This window comes from Dasypus novemcinctus, chromosome 14 (genome assembly GCF_030445035.2).
Source record: "Dasypus novemcinctus isolate mDasNov1 chromosome 14, mDasNov1.1.hap2, whole genome shotgun sequence".
NCBI classification, from domain to species: domain Eukaryota; kingdom Metazoa; phylum Chordata; class Mammalia; order Cingulata; family Dasypodidae; genus Dasypus; species Dasypus novemcinctus.
In genome coordinates this window covers 74,233,037-74,242,338 of record NC_080686.1, presented here as the reverse complement: position 1 = coordinate 74,242,338, position 9,302 = coordinate 74,233,037, and the positions used below count along the sequence as shown (strand labels likewise).

Below are 9,302 nucleotides of genomic sequence, written 5' to 3'. Positions count from 1 at the left end.
CCTGTTTTCCTGAGTCCTAAGTTTATTTTGATGATTATTGTAAAGGAATAATTTCCTGGCCTTCTGGATTGTGATGGATGGTACTTAAAGGGGTAGCTCAGTGAATTTGTAGCGGAGTGATGGGGAATTTAGTATTTTAGCTGCTTCTTTACAGACACTCATGTGATGATCTTTTTCCTAACCACCCTTTATCTCCATTTTTCAAGATTTTTAGTGTCACACATTGCTAATCCTTACTGGGATTCTACAAAAAGAATCAGCCTTCTTCTTGATATTGCCTTTGTGAACATTCAGCATTTTTACCAAGAAGCCAGTTACCACTTACCAATATGCTTTCCATCTTCCAACAATGTATTGGCATCTTTTATCTACTAGCATTCTCTCCTCCTTTCTCTTTGTCCTTGAAGATTTATTTCATTTTTTAATCTTATTCTTAGTGAGCTTTTATAAAAGAGTTGGTATAATTTTATTTAATTAATTGCCCATATTTTATATTCTTTAAATTTGAAATAAATAACTATGTAGGGAAGACTGTAGTAGCTATTGTAACTTTCTTCTAGTGAATTAAAACATTTCACCAAAATAGTTACACAGAAGAATCAAATGTTCTGTGATTATACAACTAATAATAAACAAATGAACCTAAATATCAAATGATTTACCCAGATTTATCTTGCCAGTCCTACAGTAAAATTGAAATGCATCTTCCCTTTCTTTTAGAAAGTCTCATTTGAAATAATTCTGTAACTACTATCTAAATTTCCAAAAACCTGAATGTTTCACCAAATATTGCATCTATACTTCTCGGTCTGTTTTATAAATCTGAATAAAGAGATTAACATATGGAAAACTATAAATACTAAATAATACTTATTCAATAAATTGAATACATCTTTTGCTGTATTTTTCTTCACTTTATTACTTGTGAATTATTAAAAGGCAGATATGAAACATGGCAGAAAATGTAGGATGGGAATAATACCTCAAGAAGAAATGCAAGGCAGACTCACAAGATGTTGGCCAAATTCCCTGACTTTGCTCTTATCTTGCTCAGTGCCCTCGGGCATATGCTGTCTTTAAGTGATACTCAGTGAAAATGCTAGCATGTGTTTCAGCATGCCTCCATGCGCAATAAGACACAGAGTAGTCCATTTCAGGCAGCAAGCTAGACCCATCACACTGAAAATGAACCCTACAAAACCTGTCTTCTGAGGCAGTTTTACAGTATTCCACTTATCCACTGAATGTACCATTTCAGGGCTGTGGAAGAATTGAGTTGTGGAAGAATTGAGCTTTGGCTCAAAGCAATTTTGAGATATGAAATTTAAAGGGCAAAGGGATAAGGAGGACAGATTTTAAAAATCACAGGACTGGGATTAAAAAAAAAAAAAACCTCACCCAGGCGAGCCTTTTTTGATGGATTGGCAATGCAAGTTTGTGTGCCCCAGAGCATAAAAATGGAAATTTTAACCTCTACTAAAATGATATTAATCAATGATCTGATATTTTAAAATCTTGAAATATCCCCACTGAATTGAACTACTTTAAAAGGGATTCTTTAAAAAGTCAAAAGTTAATTGATGTGGAATGAATTTAAAATATTCCTATGAAAATATTTCATTCAACATTTATATAATTAAACATAGCAATCGATTTAACATGATATTCTCATATTTGCAGTGAGTCATAAGGGCCATGTAGGACAAATTAGGTGGACTTGAAATGGAAAAATATTAGGTATGGGGGAGAAAGTCATAAAATATTACAATTTGATAGTACCACTTAAAGAACTGAAATTACTGTATAAGAGAGAAAAACTTTAGTCAATGGGCTCCAAGGTTGATTTGGAAATTAAAGTGATTTGGAACTGTGATTGCTTGGCCCACTTGATTAGAGTATATTTTTAGAAAAACTAAGAGTTATGCTCTTTTGTGGTTCCTATTGTGGTGGTCTTTGATACACTGTTTTTAAAATTGACAAAGTTAGAAAAAAAAGTCCTTTTTCCCTTGTTAAGTGTTACACCCTTTCTTTCTCTCTTTCCTAATTAATCTCTGTTTTTAAATAATTTATCTCCACTTTTTCTCTTCTTTGTTCCTTCTTCCCTCCCTCCCTCCTTTCCTCCCTTCCTTCCTCTCTACCTCCTTCTTTCTCCCATTCTTCCTTTATCCCAACCTTACACAGAACATGTGCCAAGGTGTAACTGGGATGTGGATATAAATCCCTGCTTTGTGATCTTAGAACAGGTATTTAATTTCTAAACATTAATGAAGTTTTCTCTGAATTGAATATTATTTTATCTTGGAACATTGTGAGCATTAAAAATTCTATAATTAAAATTATGCTGGCAAAAAGTCTATACCTGAGAAATGGCAAACATTTTCTCTTTTTCTTGCACACTATTCTCTTTGTTTTTTTCCTTTCTTCAACTCAATTATATTCTCAGTTCTTAAAGTCTACAAAATCACCCATTAACCAAGGTAGTTGTGATATATACAGTAAGAAAAGACACAATTTGTAATCTAGTGACTTATTTGTATGCTGAGGAGAATGTTTCACAATTAGCTTGTCTGTTTTACTTCCAATGTGAAAAGATGCATACAAGTTTTATGGATAGCCTGTGTGTGGCAGACACTTTTAGCTAGGTTAGTAACTCTTCTTACATTCCTATGTCAGTTAGTGAATCACCATTTCTAGTCTTCTTAAAAAAGTAAAATGAATGTTTTCCAGAGCCTTCTAAATTAATCAATCTGCTCATCACCTACATTTGTAGAACAAGCAACACAAACCTTGACTACAATTAAATTGATATCTTGACTTTCCAGGAATATACCTTGGGCACATCTGTCTACCTGTTACAGCCTATATTTATCTGTATAAATAAATAAATAAGGTTAATTTACACAGATTCAAGGCATCAATAATATGTCTTTTTAAGGATCACTAGCATCAAAACCACTATCAGAATTTAAACTGTAAATCCCTGAACCTCACTTAAGACTGACTGAACAATACTAAATGAGAATTTCTAAGATATGGCTGTGTTTTTAAACTAAGGCATCATATACACCCTAAAACTTGAGAACCACACATATACAAAATCAGTCCTGTCATGCTAGGTTACTCTCTCTCCATAAGCAAACAACTTCAAAATCTTATTGACTTAAAAGAACAAACATCTGTTTGTTATTCTTGCTATTTTTTATTGTTGAATTCATTCTGATAGAACCTCTAACATCTGGAGTATAGTTCATCAACATGACAGAGGGAATTGAAAGATGGCAAACCACATACCTTCTCTGGAAACCATTTACTTAGAAGTGCCATGTGCCCTTTAACTCATCTTCCATTGGCCAAAAAATTCAAACAGTCACATACAAATTACAAAGATGCATAAAAATTTGCACTAATATGCTAACTCTCCTTATACATGAAGAAGGAGAAAAGGTAAGTATAATCAAGGGAAAAAAACATTAAAGATCAATTATAGTTATTTGTGTATACCTGTACTTTAAATTGTATTGTGCTTTAAGTTGCCATAGTATGTAGAAAAATAGGATGCTACTATGAGTACTCCATAATTTCAGTGTTTTTTTATTAGGAGGTAGTTCAGTAAGATTTATGTATTATTCATTTTATCTTCAAAACAACCCTCTAAATCTGATGATGTTTTAACATCACAGTAGAGGCTACTGATGTAGTCATGGTAACTTGCCAAAGCAAAGCAAGAATTCTAAAGCCAAATTTGCCTTCAGACTCACAACCTTTTAACAGGAAATATGTAGAGTGTGCAACACACCATGCTCATATCATGTTTGTCTGGGTTGTCCTTTCTTTCTGTGCCTCTCTTTGATTCTGGGAAGGTGGCAGAATAGGCACCCAAGTTGGTGCTGTCTGTATGTCTGGGTAACATTTGTTGATCACCCATTGCAGAAGCAATTTTCAGAGAACTTGTAACTGATCAAAATATTTCATAAAATTGGAGGATAGACAGTGCTGCAACATCTGCTTATGAGATAGGAAATTCTACTGATTATTGAGGGCAAATTGCTTGAAGAATCAAGGTATTTCTAAGACATTGTCCGGCAAGTTATCACTTAGGACTTTGGTACACCTGATTATATACTAGGTATGGATGAAAGTAATCTGAGAGATTTGAATAGAAAAGGTAAGCAAGTTTAAAACTGCAAAGCTAAAATTGAACTACTTGGAAGCTATGATCCACAAAAACAGCTTAATATTGAGGATCGCCATTATGGGAATGGCTCCAACTTTGAGAATGTGTACCAGCTGTGTGTTAAGTATTTTTGCTGCAAATTATTTTTGGAGAAGTCACAGTAAAGCTGCATCCATTCATTGCTAAAGGCCAACAATGATTAACACCTTTACAGTGATGTTCTAGATTTTTCAAACAATAAGTATGTTGATTACTATTTTGTAGCTCAAGTCTACAACTGTTATTTTTTTTCCAACTGACTTACTATTTCTTATCTTAAAAAACAATTGTGATGGAAATCAGTATTGGGTTTGGCAAAAGAATTAATAAAAATCTTTGATTCAGGCAGCATGGGGTACATTAAATGATTTTAAACAAATCAAATATCTTACCCCAATTATAAAAATAGTGGACCAAACAAATCATGGAATCACAAAATATAATGTTTTGTGTGTTTTTATAATTTCTTTCTACGTTTAAGGTACTAACCTAGTGACATCTAGTATTCTAATATACTTAATTATGATCTTAGTAAATAATGAAATAAAACATCACTTTAAAACCAAAGTCAGTATCTGAGCCTATTGAGACTTTCAATTACTCTCCTCTTCAGTAAATTGGTCTGGATAGCTTGATGGATAAATGTCCTCTATTCACAGCGTATTATTGAATTACATACCTCTACTCATAGAAATTCACAATCTTGATTGGAATTATCCAAATTCACACATATACCTATAGTACACATTGATATGTTTTATCCTTTTATGGATAGGAAAGAGAGAATGATTTATGGAATTAAACTTTAGCATCTTTGATTATTAATTTTTGTGTTTATCTAGTATATTTCAGAAGGAAATCTGCTTTTATGTTCCCCTGCTTCCATTTGGACCATTTTGACTCAGAAAATTTAATTATATTTGGAAAGGACACTGCTGTTTTATTTTATGCTTACTTTGACAAACAGATCTGTTTCTGTATGCACATATAACCCAAATGTCAAACATTTATTGGCTTAGATGAGAAAAGATAGTTTAAAAAGCTGGAGGGAGAGAATTCTATTATGTTAAATAATGTTAGGTGTTCTTTTATTAGTATTTCATTTACAGGTGAACCTAAGTAATATCTATGTACTCTGAGATAACAGTAATCTCACATTCATTTGTATATATATCAGAAAAAAAAATTGTTTTCAAAATGAAAGGAGGCCTATAAAATTTTGTAAAGAAGAAATAGACAAAAAGTATATATGTCAATAAATAAATATAATTGATCATTATTACTTCCAAAATGCCAAGATCAATGACATTTGTCAATGCAGTTCCTCATCACTTATCTATGGCCATCTATCTCAGCTCACCTAGGACACACTTGATTATTATTTGTGATTTTGTATAACTATTACTGTGCTCATCTTTACTCTTATGAAATCATATGGTTATTCTTTTAATCCATAATTCTTAAATCCTGAAAGCAATAAGGTTTTTTAGGTTTTTGTTTTTTTTAACTTTGCAGCAAATTCATTTTGTGACTTGACCTGAACTAATCTGTTGTCCATATGCTTTAGTGCAGGAATATTAATGTGATTAACTATAAGAGCTACTCTAATTACTGCTGGGATGTCACCTGACCTGTAATCCTGAATTCTAAAATATAACAAATTTTAAGGGTTTTTCATATAAGGGGTTAGGAACCCAACATAAGAATGATGTAAATACCTACAGATGTGAAAATGAATTAATAATCAAGAACCAAATTTATTTCTGATACATTTATTATTCATTTATTTTTTGTAATAATTATAATGGCCAACATTATATCATGAGCTATGCTAATTGCTTAGTTTCGTTTATAAATTATAACAATAAGACCTTAAAGTATTTAGGATTTTAGCCCAAGATGACATAAAGAACAGAGTGGGACAGCTTGCTGGATCCAACTATCCTCAAAGTCAGTGTTTTTTGTGCCACCATACTATACTAGTTATTACCTAAGCAAACACTCACATCAGAAGTATTATACTTTGTTCACAAAGCTTAAAAGGGAAAGCTCTTGCATCCTTAATTGTAATTTAAAGAGAATATTTGAATATAGAGTGAAGGAAGAAACACAATTGGCAAGGGACATTTTGGAATTTAGAAAAGACAAGAGCTAATTCAGATTTGAAAAGCTCAACTAGAAACTGGAATAAAGATATATTCAGGATATCATTTCCCACCAGTGAAAATGGACTAAATTACTGCCAGGACTTACTGGCATTTGCTATGTTGAGTGTTAATAGAGGTTTATCTAAGTGGTCTTTTTCCTCTTTCAAAACTCCCTCTTGTGTTTCATTCTTATGAGCCTCTAGAACAAGCAATTCTGCTTGTCATTAAACTAGTGTGTCATTTATGGAGTTGAACATACAGTTTGATTGTAATTAAAGAAATGATTTCACATACCTCTGGTAAAACTAAATTTCTATAGATACTTATATAATTTTAATTCTTATTTTGTGAAATTTTTACATAAAATGTGAAATCAATGAGATGAAATAATTAGATTGCTTTTGGAAACCAGTATTCCAAAAAGCAAAGGTGATGTGAAAAATGCTGTCACAATTAATTTTTATAGTTTTACACAGAAAAAAAAAAGAAATATAAGCAAAATAATAACTATATCTTGTATGCTACAATGGCATATAAAGGATCAGTTACTTCAGGTACAAACAGTTTTTTTTTACGAATTTTTAGAGGTTATTTCAAAAATATTGAAAGAAATGTACTATGTTCCAGATCTGCATAGAGCAACATCTGGAAATTTCCCTAACCATCAAGAAGCACTTTCTCTTACAATAGAAACATGTTTAACTACAAAATTCAAATTTTCGCAATTAGATGATGCTTAGTATTTATCCATAAAACCTCTCCCCAAGTTTTGTTCTCTGCAAAGTTGGAGCAAGAAAATTGGAAATCTCTTTGGAGAGCTTTAAATTTCTTACCTGACTGGTATTGTCATTTGATCTATGATCTCTTTCTACCCATAACCAGGCATTTCTCAACCTTGTATTTCTTTAAACAATAAGGGTGGATGTTTGTAAAGTATGACAAGTACTTGATTCTTTCTGAACCCTTTGATATCCATTAATGCCTGAACTTTCTTGGCCTGATTTAAGTTATTCATTTCAGGAGGCTTCTGTTGCTGGGGCCTAAGATACCTGCTAATAGTGTTTCTCTCTCTCTCTTTCTCTGTTTCTGTCTCTGCCACTGTCTCTAGTACATATGGGCCAGAGGAATCATTGAACAGGTTTTTATCATCTTCTTTGAAAATTCTGCAACATGACTTCACACCGAATTTGGAATGTGGAGTCTATTCATAACTTTTATTTTATCACACAAAGACGTATCTGTTATATGCATTATTAATTTTATATAGGCATGTGAACATATTACTATATGTGAAAATATGAATATACATATCCACACATACCATTTGGTTTCAATTTATTGGTACTTTTATATTTAAACTAATAAATGAAGCTGGTTTATAACTTATTTATATTACCAGTGCTATATATTGGATGTAATACCCTTACAAAATGACAAAGCAGAGTTTGGTAGATTTCCCTCTTTGCCTCCTTTCTGAAATAGGTATATGACAGGAATTATGTGTGTTGAGATGGCTCAGTAAAACTCAATGGCAAAACCACAGGTATAGGGCAGGGTAGCATAAGTGAGTCTTTTGACTTTTGACAAGTCAACTTCTTTAATAACTGTAGGCTGAATTCATTTTCCATTTCTTTTTGTTCACCATATTTTTCAAAACAAATTGTCTGTTTCACTCCATATATTGATGCCAAGTTATCTATGCTATATCCCATGAGTTTCTTCTGATCTGAAATTCACACACTTTTCTTTTTTTTCTAATATTGCTTATTTGTGTCTTCTTTTAAACTGATATTAAGGAGTTGACCTTTTATGTCTTTTAAATGGAAAATTGATTTTGTTTTCTTATTGCTCGTTTTTATTTTGTGTTAAGGTTTTGTTTTATTTGTATTACATTCATTTTCATGTTTAATTTTTGTTTTTCTTTTTTTTTTTTTTTTCTTTTTTTTTTTTTTAAAGATTTATTTTTATTTATTTAATTCCCCTCCCCTCCCCCGGTTGTCTGTTTTCTGTGTCTTTTTGCTGCGTCTTGTTTCTTAGTCCGCTTCTGTTGTCGTCAGCGGCACGGGAAGTGTGGGCGGCGCCATTCCGCGGCAGGCTGCTCCCTCCTTCGCGCTGGGCGGCTCTCCTTATGGGTGCACTCCTTGCGCATGGGGCTCCCCTACGCGGGGGACACCCCTGTGTGGCAGGGCACTCCTTGTGCGCATCAGCACTGCGCATGGGCCAGCTCCACATGAGTCAAGGAGGCCCGGGGCTTGAACCGAGGACCTCCCATATGGTAGACGGACGCCCTAACCACTGGGCCAAGTCCGTTTCCCATGTTTTTCTTAATTTTCACAGTCTTTAGGTCTATAGTGCTGTTATTCTAGGTTTAAGAATTGAACGTTTATATCAATCATCTCTTAATTTTGAGTTATTTAAAGCCATAAACTTTCTTCCTTTTGAGAATCATTTGGTGTTTTCTACAGACCATAGAGTATATACTGATACTCGTTTGCTTTTATATATTGTCTTGTGGAATGTTATGTTTCATGTTTTTTGGACTTGAAAGCTTTCTTCATATCTAGAAAATTATTATTGTCATTTGAATTTTAAAATCCTTCAGTTCTCTTCTCAAACTTCTATTACATGTATTTTGAACTACTCCTTCCATCTTCTATATCTATTAAATAATTCTTTATATTTTTACTTATTTATCTTCATCTCCCCTACCCAGAATGATTCTCGCTGATCAGTAGTCAAACTTACTAATTTATTTATTCATTATTATTTTTTTATAGTAGCAGCAGAATTTAATGCAAAGCGGAAGTACACACTCAAGACGGGAGTGCAGACGTGCTAGTAAGAGTCACACTGCACCTGCTGGGGCTAGGGGTGTTGCCTTATTGGGGCTAGATCCTCTCCCATCCAGTTCTTTCTCCTCCATGTAAATGAGGACTTGTAAG

General features: G+C 33.0%; 1 pseudogene; it reads left to right on the top strand.

The window, feature by feature from the left end:
* The first annotated feature begins 3,797 nt into the window (after positions 1–3,797).
* Positions 3,798–4,338, top strand: LOC105746023 (low molecular weight phosphotyrosine protein phosphatase pseudogene; annotated as a pseudogene).
* The last annotated feature ends 4,964 nt before the right edge of the window (positions 4,339–9,302 follow it).